Below are 6143 nucleotides of genomic sequence, written 5' to 3'. Positions count from 1 at the left end.
GGGCTCGCGCTGATAGAGAACTTCTCTTCCGAACCGACCGACACGCCCTCGGTCCCCAGCCGCCGCGCCATTGGCCGAGGCGGGGCGCGCTGGCCACACCCCCCGCGCTGGCTCATTTGCATATGCAATGAGGCTCGGGGGGGGGCGGCGGCAGCCCCCCTCCCCCTCCTCCTCCTCGGTTGCTCGCTCGCTCCCCTCTTTTCCTTCTTGTAATTTTTTTTTGTCGCCTTGTTGCATATTCAACGAGGCGAGAGGAAGCGCTGTTCGTGTGGGAAAGGAATGGGCCCGGTGTGTGTGTGTTTTTTCACCCCTTTTTTCCCTGTAGTTATTCTGCGCTGCAAGAGGGGACAAATAGATTTTGATAGCGGTGCGATTAAAAGGCTTATTAGCAGGGCCGTGTATCTTGACCCTCCATATTGTTTGCTAAGAGGTTTGTTTTATTTGTGGGAGGGTAGGTAATTGCTTGGACGCCTCGTGGATTGGATTAATATGTAAATCGTGGCTGCCTTGCTCCCCTCTCCCCTGTTGACACTGCTGACTAACCCCTCTCTCTCCCCTCCCGCCGCTCAGCGCGCTGAGACAGGCCAGGAAGCGCCATGATCATGCGGCTTGAACTCCTTATAAACGCGGGCGTGCACGTCGCCGAGACGGGAAATGCACTTCGCTACAGCGAGGGCCTCCGGGTCTCAGTTTCTGTTCGGCGGCGGCCTGTTATCCAAGAGTCGGAGAGCACAAAATCTCATGGAGTATAAAAGCCATCTTAAAGTTTAAAGAGTCACGGAGCTCGGTCTGTGGAGGTGCACACCGAGGCGGCCCGGAGTCGCAGGAGCAGACCTGAGCACAGCCTAAAAAACACTCCAGACTGCGTGCAGTCACGTTTCCTGGCCGTGTCGGCGAGGTGCTTGTGCGCACGCAGATCTCCCCCAGTCCCCCCACCCCCGCCTCACCTCCGCTCCGCTCCAGAGCGCTCTTCCGCCGGAGTAACCCTGACACGTCCGTGAGCAATTATTAACCCCGCCGCCCCTGCCTGATGAGCTCTTGAGGTCAGCACCACGGTTCTCGCGAAGTGCTCAGGATCAGCTTTTCTCAAGCGTACACCTCGGGTCTAGCAGGGGAGACGCGGACAGGAGACAGACATAGAAGATTCCGGTCAGTCCTTCTGGCTCACGTTCCTTAGTAAGTTTCCTGTTAATGTGGATATACAATTATACCCGAATCCCTCTTGCTCAGATATCTTGCATAACTGTGGAATGAGACACTGTGAGCCAGGTGTAAATGGAAGTTACTTCGGAAAAACAGGTCTTCAGTTTTTACTTCCATTTTGTCCATCCCTTCAATCTCGGTGACTTCCTTATCTTCAGAGCGTCTCGGTGAGGCGGGAGGCCGAGACTCTGAAAGGAAGCCCGTCCAGCCCAGGCCACCATAAGCAACAAGGGGACACTCTGAACAGACGCCCCCGTCTTGAGATGGGGAGGTGATGGCTCTCTCTCGCCTTCGGCCTGCAGGAGAAAGCCACATGGGCTGGAGCGCACGCAGACTCCCCACACAAGGATTGTGGCTCGAATCCAGGAGCTGCGACCCATCTGTGCTGCCAAACCTCCCACTGCACCTTCGAAAGTGTGATCCCAAAAACTACGTTCAGCTCTTAAAAAGCAAGACGGGGTCAGTCGTTAGCATGAACATGGGCCGGATGCTGTATTTCACAATTATCTTCTTACTGCTTAAATGAGCAGGTGGGGTTTAACCAATGAGTCCATCCTTCATTTTTTTTTCACAAAATAAACTATTTCCACAAAGTGTACAATTCTTTCACTGAGTACAACTCTAACATAAAATCTCTATCAACATAATGCTCTTATCAATCTCCACAACATATTTATTGCTCCTGCTGTCTACGTTGTGTGACGTTGTCTGTTGTGCTGTGTACCTCCCGCGAGATCAGTGCGATTAAGAATTCCAATGTACGTGTACATCTCGCAATAAATTACTCTATCAAATAAAACATCTTTTCATTCTGCAAGTGGTCTGGGGGGTTAGATTTGCACACTTAAAGAGTCCCTCCGAGCCCTACCACTTGCTGAATTCCATGTCTGTTTTCCCTGCCCTGAAACTGTGTTGTCCACTCCTCCACAGGAGCCCAAAGGAACAGGTTGTTCTTCCTCGGACCCGGTACAGGGGCCACAGTCCTTTCCAGTGCCCCTTCGCCGTAGAGAAACCCCACTTTGGCGACGTCAAGCTTCATCCTCACTGTGAGGCTCCCTCCCTCCCTGCTCATCAGTACAAGGCTTGTTATGAGACTGTTTAACAGGGTCATTCCAGCTGGCTTCTGTACATCAATAATCGATCAAGAATTAGGAACCGTTTAGAAAACTATAGGAGATCAACATTTTGGGTCCAGCTGAAACCAGACATAAAAAAGTTTTTTTTTACAAAACTTGGACCCAGGTGCAGAAATATGGGTGAAATTAAAAGTTCTATAATAAAATAGTAACAATTAGTTATCTAGTATTAGCCTGGGCTGGAAGGCTGATGGCACGGTGGTACTAGGACCTGGAATGAGAAACGAGGTGTTGGGGGGACATGTGGATAGTATATCATTTAAAAGGAAGTTATATTGAAGTTGTGCAATGCAATGCTTAGATGTCACTCAGAAGACTCTGCACAGGTCTGGTCACCACACCAGCCAAGGAATATTTCTGCGCTAGGAAGAGTCCAGACGAGGCTACATCAGAATAAATCCACATCTAAAAGATAGTGTGATACCACATCCTTCCATTTTCTAACTGCTTCTTCTAATTCAGGGTGACGTAGGAGCTGGAGGCTATCCCAACAGGCAACAGGCGCAAAGGCTGATCCGATACGCCCTGGACGGGACGCCAGCCCATCACAAGGCACTCACCGACATGCCCACACTCACACCGCGGCCGACTTTCCCAGAACCCTAACCCTAACACAGGGAGAAGACCGTCTCCACGCAGGTGCTAACCCAGGCCCGGATTAGGACCCAGGGCCCCTGCACTACGAAGTGCTCTCCGCTGTGCCACTGTGACAAGGGAGCGTCGCACTCGGGATAGATGAAAGGAACGTTTCAGGGCTGAGTAGAGCAGCATATGATGTAACAATACGAATATACAGTACAAAATCCTGAAGAGCACCGAGAAGGTGAAACTAGTGCACCAGTTTATGCTCAGCAGTGAAACACCGACACAAGGACAACTGGAAATTACGAGATTAAACTATGGCTGACAGCAGGAGACATTTTTACACCAAGGCTGGTGGGAGCCTGCAACCAGCCGCTGAATAAGGTTGTTCAAATAGATTCCCTGGAAAATGTCTAGAAAAATTGGATGATAATTCTGGATCAATAAACTACAACCATTTGAATGAGCACAGTGTCTCCTTTGAAGCATTTTTCTTATGACACATTCAAGGCAGAGTTGCAGGCATAACACAAGTATTGGCACACTGAGTTTCAAATGTGTTGGAGCAATACAACATCTTTACTTGCTGTTGCCAAGATGAGTGAGTAATCTCCAAGCATAAAAGATGTGTCACCAATAAGTGCAGCCCTGAAAGGACACAAACCTTTGTTTCTGCAACTGATCCTCTTCCATAGCTTGTCACTTCTGGACGTGAAATTTTACATCCTAGCTCACAGAAGGGTCAAAGGTTAAACTCTTGCCCAGAGCTTGGGCGATGGTATCCCTTCAGACACACTAGCTGTTTGAGGGCTTTCCTTCGCTGCTGGGAGACATCTGAAGTTGTACCACCACCCTCCACCCAAACCAGAACGGGGCTGCCATTGTAGGATCTCTCAAAACAAGGCCTGCAAAAACCAGGCAAACGATTAAGCGCTCGTGCATCTGTCATTCTAACCTCACCTTGTGATGACTGGCTTGCTTTGAGCCAAGTGTCAAAGAAGAGAGCCCCACATAACAAAGGGGATCCCTCTCAGAACCATTAGTAAAAAGCAAACCACAGAGGGGGGAACCATGTATAAAAGCATTTAAATGAGAGAAAAGCATTTCTTTACCCAAAGGGGTGTGGGAGTAGGGACCACATTACCCAGCCAACCTGTTGCTATGGCTTCTTTTTAAGAAACAGATGGACGGGATGAGTGATCCATTAGCTACTAACTCCACAACACACTAGATGAGTCACATGGCCTTTATTAACCTTTCTTAAAATTCAGCTCTGGTGAGCTTTACGTAGTCCATTTTTTTCAAATTTATATAATAGCATTCTATAGTGCTCTGATCACAGATCACCCTATACACAAGTATAAGGCTGCTTCTTATCTGTTTATGTTACATTGGAGACCATACAATCCAAAAGCAGAATCAGCAGAAACAATTAATGTCCACTTTTATTATTCATGGACAAGTACAGTACACCATACCCAAGCCACAGGAGAACACACAGATCTCATTCATTTAAGACGATGAGCAAGGGGGAGCTGAGCCCCAAAAGCAGAGGTGTCTGAAGTCACGTCTTTGGAATTTATTGGCAAATCAATTTTTAACTTTGCAGGAAACTCCAGAAGGCATTTTACAGACCCTTTGCATCTTTACTTTTTTAACAATCGCACCCTTTTATCATCTTATTGTTTACATTATTGTCGTCATCATCATCATCATCATTGGGGACAGCCTTTTGATGTCTCCATTACACGTTTGTCATTTACCCTCAGTATAAGAGCACCACAGGGTTGTGTGCTCTCTCCTCTGCCTTTTTCCCTCCACACCAATGACTGCACCTCAAATGCCTCCTCTGTGAAGCTCCTCCAGTTTGCAGATGATAAGACACTGATCAGTCTTATTCGTGAAGGTGATGAGTCTGCATACAGACAGGAGATTGATCGGCTGGTAGACTGGTGCACTCAATACAAGCTGGAGCTTAATACCCAAAAGACTGTGGAGATGATAGTAGACTTGAGGAGACACCCTGCAATATTCGTTCAAGGCTCAGAAATCACCATGGTTCTGTCTTTTAGGTTCCTGGGTACCACAATATCTCATGATCTCAAATGGGAAGTCAACATTAGCAGCATCACCAAGAAATCTCAGCAAAGAATTTACTTCCTGAGACAATTTTAAAAATCCAATCTGTTGCAGGGAAAGGAGGATCCAGTTCTATACAGCTCTCATTGAGTCCATTCTTACCTTTCCCATAACTGTCTGGTTCGGATCTGCCACCACACAGGACAAGAACAGACTCCAGCATGTTATTAGGACAGCTGAGAGGATCACAGGCTGTGACCTGCCTACCCTTCAGGACCTTTACATCTCCAGGACTCAGATGTGTGCTGGCAGGATCATTGCTGACTCCTCTCACCCTGGTCATCATATTTTTCAATGCTTCCCAGCAGGGAAAAGATTTAGGTCAATTAGCACCTGGAGCACGAGACACAAAACCAGCTTTTTTCCTCAGGCAGTGACTCCTATTAATCACTCACTGAACATTACTTAAATTTGTGTTAATAAAATTTAATATTGATTACTTAGTTTACAGCTCCGGCATTAATAATGTTATTATCTGTATATGGATATTTATTATGGACAGTTTATCATTCATAAATATGTATATATGCATCACATGCAGGTAGAGTTCTGACACATTCTTGTTGTACAATATATATTTTTCCTCTAATTTCTGAAATGTATATTGTGTTTTATGTGTCTATGTATATATGTTACTTGTGTATGAGCAACTCACCAACTCAAATTCCTTGTAAGTGAAAACTTACTTGGCCAATAAAGTGATCTATCTACAACAGCAAAGTGTAACCACTATTTAGGGAATGATTGACACAGGCTTAGGAAAGTCTCCAAATAAGGAAGGCTTCATGTTTTAAGAAGTTTGTGAGAATCCTTTACATTCTGAAACACAGCCAGGGATAACCAATTATGAGACATCTATATAGCCGTGTACAAGACATATCTGGAAAAACATACATAGAAGTAATAATAATAATTGCTTACACTTGTATAGTGCTTTTCTGGACACTCCACTCAAAGCGCTTTACAGGTAATGGGGATCCCCTCCACCACCAGCAGTGTGCAGCCCCACCTGGATGATGCGACGGCAGCCATAGTGCGCCAGAACGCTCCCCACACACCAGCTCTCAGTGGGGAGGAGAGCCG

The 6143-nt window shown here is 46.7% G+C and overlaps 1 long non-coding RNA gene across 2 annotated transcripts; it reads left to right on the top strand.

The window, feature by feature from the left end:
- Window positions 1-238: 238 nt before the first annotated feature.
- LOC148828788 (uncharacterized) lies at window positions 239-3319 on the top strand. 2 transcript variants are annotated; one of them, XR_016091712.1, is made up of 3 exons: window positions 239-288; window positions 2134-2249; window positions 2802-3319. It is a non-coding gene; the product is annotated as an uncharacterized LOC148828788 (long non-coding RNA). The 2 variants fall into 2 exon arrangements; XR_016091711.1 differs by lacking the exon at window positions 239-288 and adding an exon at window positions 1048-1176.
- Window positions 3320-6143: the final 2824 nt, after the last annotated feature.

This window comes from Atractosteus spatula, chromosome 9 (assembly GCF_055471065.1).
Source record: "Atractosteus spatula isolate fAtrSpa1 chromosome 9, fAtrSpa1.hap1, whole genome shotgun sequence".
NCBI classification, from domain to species: Eukaryota; Metazoa; Chordata; class Actinopteri; order Semionotiformes; family Lepisosteidae; genus Atractosteus; species Atractosteus spatula.
The sequence above is the reverse complement of the archived record's forward strand: the minus strand, read 5'-3'. Positions and strand labels throughout refer to the sequence as shown.